The sequence below is a fragment of the Cotesia glomerata genome, linkage group LG9 (genome assembly GCF_020080835.1).
Source record: "Cotesia glomerata isolate CgM1 linkage group LG9, MPM_Cglom_v2.3, whole genome shotgun sequence".
Classification (NCBI taxonomy): Eukaryota; Metazoa; Arthropoda; class Insecta; order Hymenoptera; family Braconidae; genus Cotesia; species Cotesia glomerata.
This window is the reverse complement of record NC_058166.1, coordinates 15,161,878-15,175,292: the sequence shown is the minus strand read 5'-3', so window position 1 is coordinate 15,175,292 and position 13,415 is coordinate 15,161,878. Positions and strand designations below refer to the sequence as shown.

Here is a 13,415-nt window from a genome sequence, read left to right as displayed (position 1 = left end):
ATTTTATAGCAATTAAATTATTATAAAAAAAATTTTATTAAAAAATTCCACACGTGAAATTTAATAAAAATTATAAGTGAAAGTTTTTAGATGCATTTTTTTATTGTGATTGATTTGCTATTAACAAAATTTTTAAAGTTGACAGCTGACAGCTAACTTCAGTATTATAAATAATCATGTATGCCGACGAAGATAAATACAAATAATGAATGTTTTTATGACATTTAACATGAAACTTTTTCATTGTTGATAATCACTAATAGTATTAATTAAAAAAATTTTTTCTGTTAATTACTTATCAGATTAATTTACTAATTCAAATACTGATAATTGTTATTATTATTAAAAAATGATTATTGAGGAATTTTTGTATTGAAATCAGTTTATCTAAATATGTTTTTTGTTAATCATCTTATGACCTTAAACTTTTATTGTTGAAAAATAAACAAATTTATGACAATGAGTTACTAATCATTTTTTTTATCAATTGTTTATAATTGAATTTGATCATAAATTCCAATTTAATTAATAGAAAAAATACTTTATGACAAACTTGAATTTCTGCTACTATCCATACCTTATCCCCGTCCTATTCCTTATCCCACACCTACCCCTTAAAAATTTAGATGCTTTTATATTCCACAACTATTTGTATCTCTCATAAAACTTCATGGCTTATATTAACTACGAATATTAAAATTATTTATGATCCTGAGTGATCCTGACACTATATAAATGCAATTTCCAAAATTACTCTTAGCGAGATCTATTTATTGTAGCCAGCTAAGATAAATTAATATTATTTTATTATAATTAGGATAAATACCCCAATAGATGGACAAATATTATTTCCAGAAGCAATTACATTAGTTTTAAGAACAAAAATCTTAAGTCGTTATTTTTTTTTATGTCTACAAGTAGTTCTGAGAGCGAAATGTAATTTTTTTTTAACTTTTTATTTAAAATAATAGTTTAAAAAAATTATTTAAGGTTGTTCGGACACTAATGCACTTGTAAAGATCAAAAGCTAATTTTTTGATATGTTATGAATTACTATTTCATACATCTAAATTAATTTTTTGGAATAGATCTGACGAAGGGTTATCGTTTAATAAATTATTAAAAAATTGAAATTTAACATGTAGCCTATAGAGACTATTGGCGGATTGCACATATATCGATTTATGTAACTACCTCATAGAAAGATTAAAAAACAAAAAACTTCTTTTTCAGTCAATCAACTTTCGTAAATTACGTCAAAAATAAAATGAAAATTTTCTGACGAAGGCTTTTAAAGATATTTTAATGCAAAAGATGAGAAATTCACGAAAATTTCAGTCCGACATATTCAAAAAAAAATTAGGAAAACGGTTGACCCTGAAGGCCATCCCTGCAACTTCCCGCTAATTCCATACTTAGGCGCTTAAAATAGCACCAATGGCGTTTTTGAGCTCTTCGAGCTCAAAAATACAATTTATGGGTTATTTTGAGCTCTCCAAGCTCAAAGAGATTGTTTTCCTATGCTTTTGAGCTCTTCGAGCTCAAAAGTCTGATAGGGATTTGGTGACACTATTTTTTGAATTTTTAAACCGCAATAACTTTTGAATGAATAAACCGATTTTCACGCGGTTGGCAGCATTTGACGCAGTTTTTCAAGCCGCACAAAGAATTTCAAATTTTGAATTGATCGCGCTAGAAATTTTGGAGTTATTCCGAAAAAACACTTTTTTCGGTTTTCTTTCGTTCACGATATCTCTCGAACGAATCAACCGATTTTGACCGGACTGGTGGTGATCGACGTGGTTTTTTGAGGTTAAGAGCTGATTAGTTTTTGGAATTGAACCTTTAAGCCGTTTAAAAGTTATTCCAAAAAAACCACATTTGAAAAATTTTTTTTTTTCAGTTTTTTGAAGATTTCTCAAAATCTATTGATTTGAATCGGTCCAAATAGTTTTCAAAATCTAAGTTTAGTTAAGTCCTTTCAAATGGCACCAACCGCGATTAAATCGGTCAAGCGGTTCAAAAGTTATAAGCGGTTCACATACTTTCACACACACACACACACACACACCGTGACAACCTCGCGGGGATAGTCAGGGAAGCTTCCTGTGACCTTCAAACGTCGAGATCTGATGAAAACTCGATTTTTGCAAAACGGAGTGAAAACAATAACTTTCCGATTTTTGAAAATCTTCGATTTTCGTAGCGGGAAGTTAAAAATAAACCACGTGATTCTGCGCAGTGTGGCAACGTTGCACAGAATATAACGTGCGAATTTTGAATTTTAATAATTCCTATGTATTTTTGCGAGTTATGTTTTTCAACTTAACACTACACGCTACACGGTGGCTATAAATATAAACAGCTGTTAAGCGCAGTGTTGTCAGGTCCACATTTTGTGAAAAAATACTTGACTCAAACGCTGACTATTTATTGTTTCTGTTAATTAAATTATTTTAATCAATAATAATGTTAGATAACGGTTTAATTATTGTAATGAATTTTCGTATTCAAATTTTTAATTTTAATGAAAAAAAAATTTAGATTCTATTATGACTTACGGGGTACTGTCCGTGCAACCTTAAATTGGACGTCTCGAGGTTTTGCTCCGAGAGCGCTACCACTAGTAAGCATGTGACAGATAGCTGGTGGACGTTATTTGTTATTATTATTAAAAATAATAAAAAAAATCTGGAAATCGGTTGACCCTAAAGGCCATCCCTGCAACTTCCCGCTAATTTCATATCTAAGCGCTTAAAATTGCACTTATGACGTTTTTGAGCTCTTTGAGCTCAAAAATATAATTTATATGTTCTCTCGAGCTCTCCGAGCTCATAAAGTTGGTGGCAATCGACGTGGTTTTTTAAACTCAAGAGTGGAATAGTTTTTGGAATTGATCGATGAAGCCGTTTAGAAGTTATTCCAAAAAAACAATTTTTTGAAAATTTTATTTTTGAGATTTCTCAAAATCTAGCGAACCGAATCGATTAAAATTTTCACGAAATTTAATGGCAATGATACTCTTTGGATTGCAATCTATTTCGATCCAATCGGCCAAGCCGTTCAAAAGTTATAAGAGATTTACACACACACACACACACATACAGCCGCACGGACACCATCGCGGGAACAGTCAGGGAAGCTTCCTGTGACCTTAAAACGTCGAGATCTGATGAAAACTCGATTTTCGCAAAACGGGGTAAAATCAATAACTTCCCGATTTTTGAAAATTTTCAATTTTCTTAGCGGGAAGTTAAAAAGTAAGATTTGTACATTTGATTACGTTTATATTTCACTAACAAAGCTAGAAATATAATATTTTAATGATAAAATCGAAAAAAAATAATAGAATTTAGGGTCTATCTATTGGTGACACTTTTCTGATCTCTATCCAATAGAGGGACATTGAGTTTATATGATGAATTTTCTTATTTTTTTTTTTTTAATTTTATTGGATAATAAACAGACATGTACTGAAAATGAAAGTATTATTTTGATTATTGAAGAAATTGGAGAGAAAAAAGAAAACGCTGAATAAAAGAGAAAATTGAGCGAAGAAAATTTAAAAGCAAAAGAGAACAGACCTATTAAAAGGAAGAAGAAGACAACATAAAATTTTTTTAAAATTGTGTTTTATAAATTCATATTGATTATTTATTAATTATTAGTATTCTTTATATTAATATATTTTGTATGTTACTTTGCATGAGAAAGCATCATGTGTTCAAAAATAATAAAATTACTTTATGATGTATTTTGAAAATTACTATCCGATTTATCGCCTTTTCTCTTTAATTTTATCAAGCTTTATTTTTTAGTGGAAAAAATTAATAAATTAATTATTTCTGATATAAATAATGAATTGAAAATACTGGATATTTTGTCCATCTACTGGGGTTTTGGACTTTTTCTTACATTTTTCTTTTTTTATTAATTAATAAAACGTTTTACGAAGTTTTACTTATTTTTCCTGGTTAATTATATATTTTTATATAAATATAATTTACTTTATCACAACTTATCTGTATATTACTATATTATTTTTTTAATAGAACACGAGAGTTTGCTTAACCGTCCATCTATTGGGGTATTTACCCTATGGTACAGTTTTTTTTTTTTTCTGTAAGAACATTTTATGTAACTTTTGTTTGGGATAAAATAAAAATTAACTTAAAAAAAAAAAAAAAAAAAACAAACTTGAAAAAAAGAAATGTTCAAAAGGATTTGAAATTAAAATTTGTTTCTTCAGTAGTTTCATGAGTATTTAAAATAATTTTTTATGTCAATAAATGAATTAATAAAATACTAATGTAAAATGTATAATTTAGATCCATACGAGTTCGAAGATGCGAAAGAAATTTCGTCAAAGTTATGGCAAGAAGCTTGCTGGATCGTAATAAATGCCTACTTTGACGAGAAAGGTCTCGTGCGTCAACAACTGGATAGTTTTGATGAATTTATCGAAATGTCCGTTCAAAAAATAGTCGACGAATCACCATCTATTGCTTTACAAGCTGAAACTCGATATAAAGCCGGCCAAATAGAATCTCCAGTTATGCACAAACTTAAATTCGAACAAATTTATTTATCAAAACCAACTCACTGGGAGTAATTTAACGTATTCAGCACCTCTTTACGTTGATATTAAAGCAAAGCTAGAAAAAAATTCAATAGAAACTTAAAAAACATTTATTGGTAAAATTCCTATAATGTTACGTTCAAAGTATTGTTTACTGTCAGGTTTAGCTGATCGTGATTTAACGGAGTTGAATGAATGCCCGTTGGATCCTGGCGGTTATTTTATAATTGATGGCTCCGAAAAAGTACTGATAGCTCAAGAAAAAATGGCAACTAACACAGTTTACGTGTTTAGTATGAAAAATGGTAAATATGCTTACAAAAGTGAAATAGGTTCATGTGTCGAAAACAATTCACGACCAACATCAACACTTTGGATTAATATGATGGCACGTAGTGGTGCAAGTATTAAAAAATCAGCAGTCGGTCAACATATAATTTCAATTTTACCTTATATTAAACAAGAAATTCCTATAGTGATTGTCTTCCGTGCTCTGGGTTTCGTCGCTGATCGTGATATTCTAGAGCACATTATTTACGGCTTTGATGATCCAGAGATGATAGAAATGGTTAAGCCATCTCTGGAAGAGGCTTTTGTAGTTCTAGAACAAAACATGGCACTTAATTTTATTGGTATTCGTAGTGCATGCCCTGGTGTCACAAAAAATGAACGTATTAAATATGCACGAGAAACTTGACAAAAAGAAATGCTGCCTCATGTGGGTATCAGTAACTTTTGTGAGATCAAGAAAGCTTACTTTTTAGGCTATATGGTTCATCGTTTACTGTCTGCTGCATTGAGACGTCGTGAATTAGATGATCGTGATCACTACGGTAACAAACGTCTTGATTTAGCTGGACCACTCCTTGCCTTCTTGTTTCGTATTTTATTTAAGAATCTAATGAAGGAGATTTGTATGTACGCACAGAGATTCATTAATATTGGAAAAGATTTTAACTTGGAGCTGGCTATCAAGACAAAAATCATCACTGATGGTTTGAGATACTCTCTAGCCACGGGTAATTGGGGTGATCAAAAGAAAGCTCATCAAGCACGTGCTGGTGTTTCTCAGGTATTGAATCGTTTGACATTCGCATCAACATTGTCTCACTTAAGACGTGTCAATTCGCCCATCAGTCGGGATGGTAAGCTAGCTAAGCCACGTCAATTGCATAATACTTTATGGGGGATGTTGTGTCCTGTTGAAACACCAGAAGGTGCTGCTGTAGGATTGGTAAAAAATCTAGCGCTGATGGCTTACATCAGTTTGGGTTCACCGGCTTCCCTAATTCTTAAGTTCTTGGAGGAATGCTGGATGGAAAATCTTGAAGAAATAGCACCTAGTACCATTGCAGATGCTACGAAAATGTTTGTAAATGGTTGTTGGGTAGGAATTCACCGTTGTCCTGATCAGTTGATGGCGACCTTACGTAAATTGCGTCGTCAGAGGGACATTATTGTATCAGAAGTATCAATGATTCGTGATATTCGTGATCGGGAAATACGTATTTATACTGACGCTGGTCGTATCAGTAGACCATTGTTGATTGTAGAAAACATGCAGCTGTTATTGAAAAAACGCCACATTAACATGTTGAAGGAACGCGATTACAATAACAACGGTTGGCAAGAGCTGGTCGGAAGTGGTGTCGTAGAATATATTGATACACTTGAAGAGGAAACTGTAATGATTGCAATGTCACCCGATTATCTAAGACAAGACAAAGAATATTCTTACTGTGCGACCTATATCCACTGTGAAATCCATCCAGCCATGATACTGGGTGTTTGCGCATCAATTATACCATTTCCCGATCACAACCAGAGTCCTAGAAATACTTACCAATGTGCTATGGGTAAACAAGCTATAAGTGTTTATATTACAAATTTCCATGTTCGAATGGACACACTTGCTCATATGCTTTATTATCCGCACAAACCACTTGTCACTACACGTTTAATGGAGTACTTACGGTTCCGTGAATTGCCGGCAGGAATAAACAGCATTGTTGCTATTTTATGTTATACTGATTATAATCAAGAAGACAGTGTTATCTTGAACGCTAGTGCAGTTGAACGTGGTTTCTTTCGTTCAGTTCTTGCTGAGAGCAAGAGAATTGGAGACCAGGAAGAACAATTTGAGAAACCAACGCGACAAACTTGTCAAGGAATGCGTCATGCTATTTACGACAAACTTGATGACGACGGTATTATTGCACCTGGAATTCGTGTTTCAGGTGATGACGTTGTTATTGGTAAAACTATTACATTACCTGAGACTGATGACGAATTAGAACGAACAACAAAACGATTTACTAAAAGAGATGCATCAACTTTCTTGCGTAACAGCGAAACAGGAATTGTTGATCAAGTTATGTTGACTTTGAACAGCGAAGGATACAAGTTCTGTAAGATCCTTACAAGAGTAAGGAGTGTACGTATACCGCAGATTGGCGATAAGTTTGCATCGAGGCACGGACAAAAAGGTACATGTGGTATTCAGTATAGACAAGAGGACATGCCGTTTTCATGTAAAGGTTTAACACCCGATATTATTATCAATCCTCACGCTATTCCATCTCGTATGACAATTGGTCACTTGATTGAGTGTATTCAAGGGAAGGTTTCTGCCAATAAGGGTGAAATTGGTGATGCTACGCCGTTCAACGATGCTGTCAATGTACAAAAAATTTCTACTCTGCTCCAAGAATATGGCTATCATCTAAGAGGAAATGAAGTTATGTACAATGGACACACTGGAAGAAAAATAAATGCCCAGGTTTTCTTAGGCCCTACTTACTATCAGAGATTAAAACACATGGTGGATGATAAGATTCAAAGTCGTGCACGTGGTCCAGTCCAGATTTTAGTGAGACAGCCTATGGAAGATCGTGATAGGTAAGATAAATAAATCATCAATTAAATTTATCAGTAATTTTTTGCGTGAACGTCTATTTGAAGTATCCGATCCTTACCGTATTCATGTTTGCAATTTCTGTGGGTTAATTGCAATCGCTAATTTACGTAAAAATACTTTTGAAGCAAAATTATTATTACAAGAACTAATGGCGATGAATATTGCACCGCGGCTTATGGTAATGTAATTATTTCAAGTTTTACCCACCAAAATGATTTGGCTGTGAAAACTACTCTTGTCAAAAGTAACTTGAAAATAATTAAATTTTTAATAAACCAAAATTGAGAAATAATGAAGGTTGAATAATTTGACCAATTAATTCGCCTTATTATGAATTATTAAATATAAGTGAATATCAATTATTAAATTTATACAATCTTTTATATTTGAGAGAACTTTATCTAATCAGATCGAAAAATTTATATTTATATTAACATTGTTAATCACTTCTGAAAAATTTCAGTAAAAAGATAATTAGTGGATAAGGATAAAAATTTATTTTATTAAGTTTTGTAATAAAGAAATATTTTTTCATATTAAAAATAAAAAAATTATTTACGTGCCTTTTGTATCGTAATAATTTGACTATCAATAAAAAATAAAGATAAGTTTAAAATATGTACTTTTTTTTTTTTATTAAAATATATACGTTACATTAATATTTATCTTAACTAAAATTACGTATTTAATTACTATTAATTACGTGACCTAATAAAAATAGGCTATGTTATAATTTTTATCGATATTTTGATTTTTAGTAAACAAAATTGCGAAATTTCGGAAAATGATTAAAATAAGTCAATTTTATAAAATCGATTTTGCGCGCGCGCTTATGTGTATGAGATTTGAAGTAGAAGCGATAGGTAATAGAAGGAAATAAAGAAAAAAAGAAGAGAAGAGAAATTAAAAAAAAAAAATAATGAAAACTCGATTATCGAAAATCGTATTAAAATCAACACCTCATTTATTCATTATGAAAAGTTTAGAGCCCTATAAGTGCGTTAAACAATATCGCTTTTATCATAAATTTTGATGCTGAAGTTATAACATTAAGTTAATTTTCATAAATATGATGCAATAAATAATAAAAATAAAATGATTAGAAAATTTACAACTAATATTATTAATTTAAACTAGCAAACTTGCGGTCACTATGTAACTGCCGTGACTTGTGAACTATAAATAAATAAAATTTTGCATATATATATATATATATATATATATATATATATATATAAATATATATATATATATATATATATATATGAAAAATTGATGTGGGTACTCAAATGAAAGGTCTCGATGAGTGTAATGTCGAGGTGAGCTAATATCTTTAAAAATATCATTAGTTGACAAGATAGCATTGTCAGTTCTTTATTATTGACATTTTTTAACATATAAGCTCATTTTGATGTTACACTCATCAAGAGCTTTCATTTGAGTACACACATGCATTTTTTATATATTTTTCATATACACATATATATCATTTATATAAATATATGAAAAATTGATGTAGGTACTCAAATGAAAGGTCTTGATGAGCGTAATTTCAGGATGAGCTTATATCGTTAAAAATGTCATCAGTGGACAAAATACAACGTCATTGCTTTATTATTTACATTTTTAAAGATATAAGCTCATCCCGATGTTACACTCTTCGAGACCTTTCATTTAAGTACCCACATGGCAATTTTCATATATTTTATATAAATGGTATTTGTGAAATATATAAATATATAAAATATATGAAAAATTGATGTGGGTACTCAAATGAAAGGTCTCGATGAATGTAACATCGGGATGAGCTTATATCTTTAAAAATGTCAATAGTTCACGAGATACAAAGTCATTTCTTAATTATGCATCTAGAGATAGAGTATTTTCGAATGCAGCCTAAATCCTCACCATAATAAATTGACTGTCGGTGAGAATGATATGAACCCTTAAAAAGGCACAAATTAAAGTTAAGATCTTTGCAATGACACTAAATTTTACTAAAGTAATCGATTTCATCATATGACTATCCTAGAAACAAAATTATTCTTATTCTCTTAATAATATAGATTAAAAAGTCCTGATTCATATTTTTCATACAATTATTGTACGATTACTGCTTACAAAGCTTCAGTAAACAGAATTTCTCGGTACAGAAGAGTTGTCAGATATTTTAAATTTGAACGAATGGCGATATTATGCACCCTTACAGAGCGTATCTACTATTGGTCATAGTTGCCATATTAGAGGCAGTATATTTTTCTAATGCGACAATATTTTGATGATATCAATGCCTTGGAGGAAAGAAAAAAACGTATAAATGTATTATGACTTACGATTATCTAATTTTTGTGAGTCATAAGTAGTATCTTTTGAAGAAATTTGTGATTTAAACGAAAAAATGTTTCTTCGCTTGATCCTGATAGTCATTGTAATCTTAAAACAATCTAACTCGATTTTTGAATTGCTTTTGATTATAGAAAACAAACAAGACTCGATGATGTGAATTCCATAGATAATATTTGATTTTAAATGAAGAGTTTAGTTTTTATAAATTAAGAATTTCTTCTTTGTCTTTATACTGTTTATTAATTGAACAATTTTCAATCTTCTTTTAGGAAAATAAAAATTTTTTCGGTAAATATTTACAAGTGGAGTCAATCACTTTAATTTTCTTTTTTTTAATTTTAACGTTTTGTAGAAAATTGTGATGTTTAATTTTTCTTTTGCTCGTTTTTTTATATACTTTTCAAAAAAAAATATCAAAAAAAGATAAAATAGAAATTTTATTCAAAAATATGAGAGCTGAAATTTATTCCAACTCAAAAATGCTCTATCTCTGAATACATAATTAGGAAATTACCTTGCATCTTGTGAATTATTGACAGTTTTAAAGATATAAGCTCACTCCGACATTATACTCATCGAGACCTTTAATTTGAATACCCACATCAATTTTTCATATATTTATATATATTATATATATGTATATATGAAAAATATATCAAGATGCATGTGGGTACTCAAATGAAAGCTCTTGATGCGCGTAACATCAGGATAAACTTACATCTTAAAAAATATCAATAATTAAGAAATGACCTTGCATCTTGTGAACTATTGACAGTTTTAAAGATATACGCTCACTCCGACATTATACTCATCAAGACCTTTAATTTGAATACCCACATCAATTTTTCATATATTTATATATATTAAATATATGTATATATGAAAAATATATCAAGATGCATGTGGGTACTCAAATGAAAGCTCTTGATGCGCGTAACATCAGGATAAACTTACATCTTAAAAAATATCAATAATTAAGAAATGACCTTGTATCTTGTAAGCTATTGACATTTTTAAAAATAAAAGCTCATCCCGACATTATACTCATCGAGACCTTTCACTTGAGTACCCACATCAATTTTTCATATATTTATGTATATTATATATATGTATATATGAAAAATATATCAAATATGCATGTGGGTGCTCAAATAAAAGCTCTTGATGAGTGTAACGCCAGGATGAGCTTATATCTCAAAAAATGTGAATAATAAAGCAATGACGTTGTATTTTGTCCACTGATGATATTTTTAACGATATAAGCTCATCCTGGAGTTACACTCATCGAGACCTTTCATTTGAGTACCCACATCAATATTTCATATATTTATATATATTATATATATGTATATATGAAAAATATATCAAAAATGCAAGTGGGTACTCAAATGAAAGCTCTTGACGAGTGTAACATCGAGATGAGCTTATATCTTTAAAAACGTTAATATTCACGAAAGTACAGTGCAATTTAACAAAAGTTATTATTTAATAAAGCATAATTTTATTTATCTATAGTTCACAAGTCATGACAGTCACATAGTGATTGCAAGGTTGCTAGTCACCATTTTTTTAATTTCCAAAAATGAATTTCACACGACTGTAAAAATTTTACAGTCAAAAAAAATTACCCTGACTATTTTAAGAATGACAGTTAGTATTTAAAAAATTTTCTGTGTACTTTTTATGAGGAACGTTCTTGTTACTAAATTTATATTTTTGGAATTCACTGGATTGATGTCAGAAGATATATTTTAAAATGAAATGTAATGAAATTTGATCTTAAGTTTATAAATAACTATAATATTCTTAGGTATGTATCCCCTTGCTTTACTCATGACACATATTTAAATAGCACTAATTATTGTTTATACTCGATCTCTAATTAATCCATCAAATAACAAGCAAATCTCGATTATCATTATAATTATCATTATCATAATTATTAGCACCATTGGAGCTATTAACTAAGCGAACTGCGCATATGTTGACTGTTGTTCAAACTTGATTTATTTCATGATATGAAGAGTAGTCATGATATGAGTTTAGTCGTAAACGTACTCAGTATGTAGGTCGAGAGACGACTGAATTAAACCAACACGATGTGAGTTAACGCGATAAAATTCAAATACATTGTTATATATCTAATATTTTGCGTTAATCCTTATACTCATCATAATCATAATTACTTTTTTTATTTCGGCTCTTTCTTTTCAAAAAATTGCACACTAACTGAAAAATTTTAACATTATTTTTTTTCTGTTCTCCATTTTTTTATCAGCAATCTATTATTTTTTATAATACTTAAGTTAGCCGACGTTTTTAATTTTTTTTTTTTTAATTAAATGAGAACAAAAACATATAATTTAAAAATTGCACTTACAGTTTTTCAAGTTTTTTTACAAATAAAAATTTTTTTTGTACTAATTTTTTCAATAAAAAAAAATTCTAAAAATTTTCATTATTTTTTCTCTAAATTTCTTTGTGGAAATTTTTTATCAAATTTTTTTTAAACAAAAGCAACCTGAAAAAAAATAAAATAATTATAATAATATAAAAAAATTGAAAAAATTTTTAACCATTGCGTTTGTAAAATAATGTGTGACTGTGAACGCGTGGACAAATTCCAGTACCCCGGTTATTAATTTTTTCCATCCATCAAAACAGCCTTCGAGCTCTTATCATAGCGATTACACAACATCCATTTGTGTCGCATACGTAAGTCAGTGTAGAGTTGATTTGGTAATCGAGACAGGAAAACACGATGATCATCAAGAGTGTGTACAGCAGTAATTACAATACATAACAGATAAAATTATGAAAATTAAGTTAGCCGACATCTAAAAATTTTTGACATTAAAATTAGCAGGCGATTATTTTTTAGTTTTTTTTTTTTTTGACAAATAAATTTGTTCCAAAAAATTGTTTTTCAAAAATTGCATTTTTAATTTTTAAAAATTTCTGCGTCAATTTTTTTTATAATTCTTTTTGCCGTAATTTAATTGTCAAAAAAATTTTTAAAATTATCAAATATCTGCTAATTAATTTTCATAAAATCTTTAGAATTTTTTTTAATTGAAAAATTATTACAAAAAAATAAAGAAAAATTTTAATTTTTAAAAAACTTGAAAAACTATAAGTGCAATTTAAAAAAAATATTTTTTAGTTATAATTTAATAAAATAAAAAAAAATTAAAAACGTCGGCTAAATTATAATACTAAAGTTAGCCGCCATTCTTAATTTTTTTTTAATTATTAAATTAGAACGAAATAATATTTTTTTAAAATTGCACGTCCAGTTTTTTAAGTTTTTTACAAATGAAAATTTTTTTAAATTATTTTGTAATAATTTTTTCAATAAAAAAAAATTCTAAAAATTTTTAGATTGTTAACTTAATTTTCAATGAAAATTAAGTTAGCCGACATTTAAAAATTTTTATAATTTATTTTATTGAAAAATTATTTTAAAAAAATTAAAAAAGAAAAATTTAACACGTAGAAAATTTAAAAAATTACAGTGTAATTTTTTAAAAATATTTTTTTAACTAATTTAATTAATGAAAAAAAAATAAATTG

At 28.9% G+C, this 13,415-nt stretch overlaps 1 pseudogene; it reads left to right on the top strand.

The window, feature by feature from the left end:
* The first annotated feature begins 4,315 nt into the window (after positions 1 to 4,315).
* Positions 4,316 to 7,683, top strand: LOC123271385 (annotated as a pseudogene).
* The last annotated feature ends 5,732 nt before the right edge of the window (positions 7,684 to 13,415 follow it).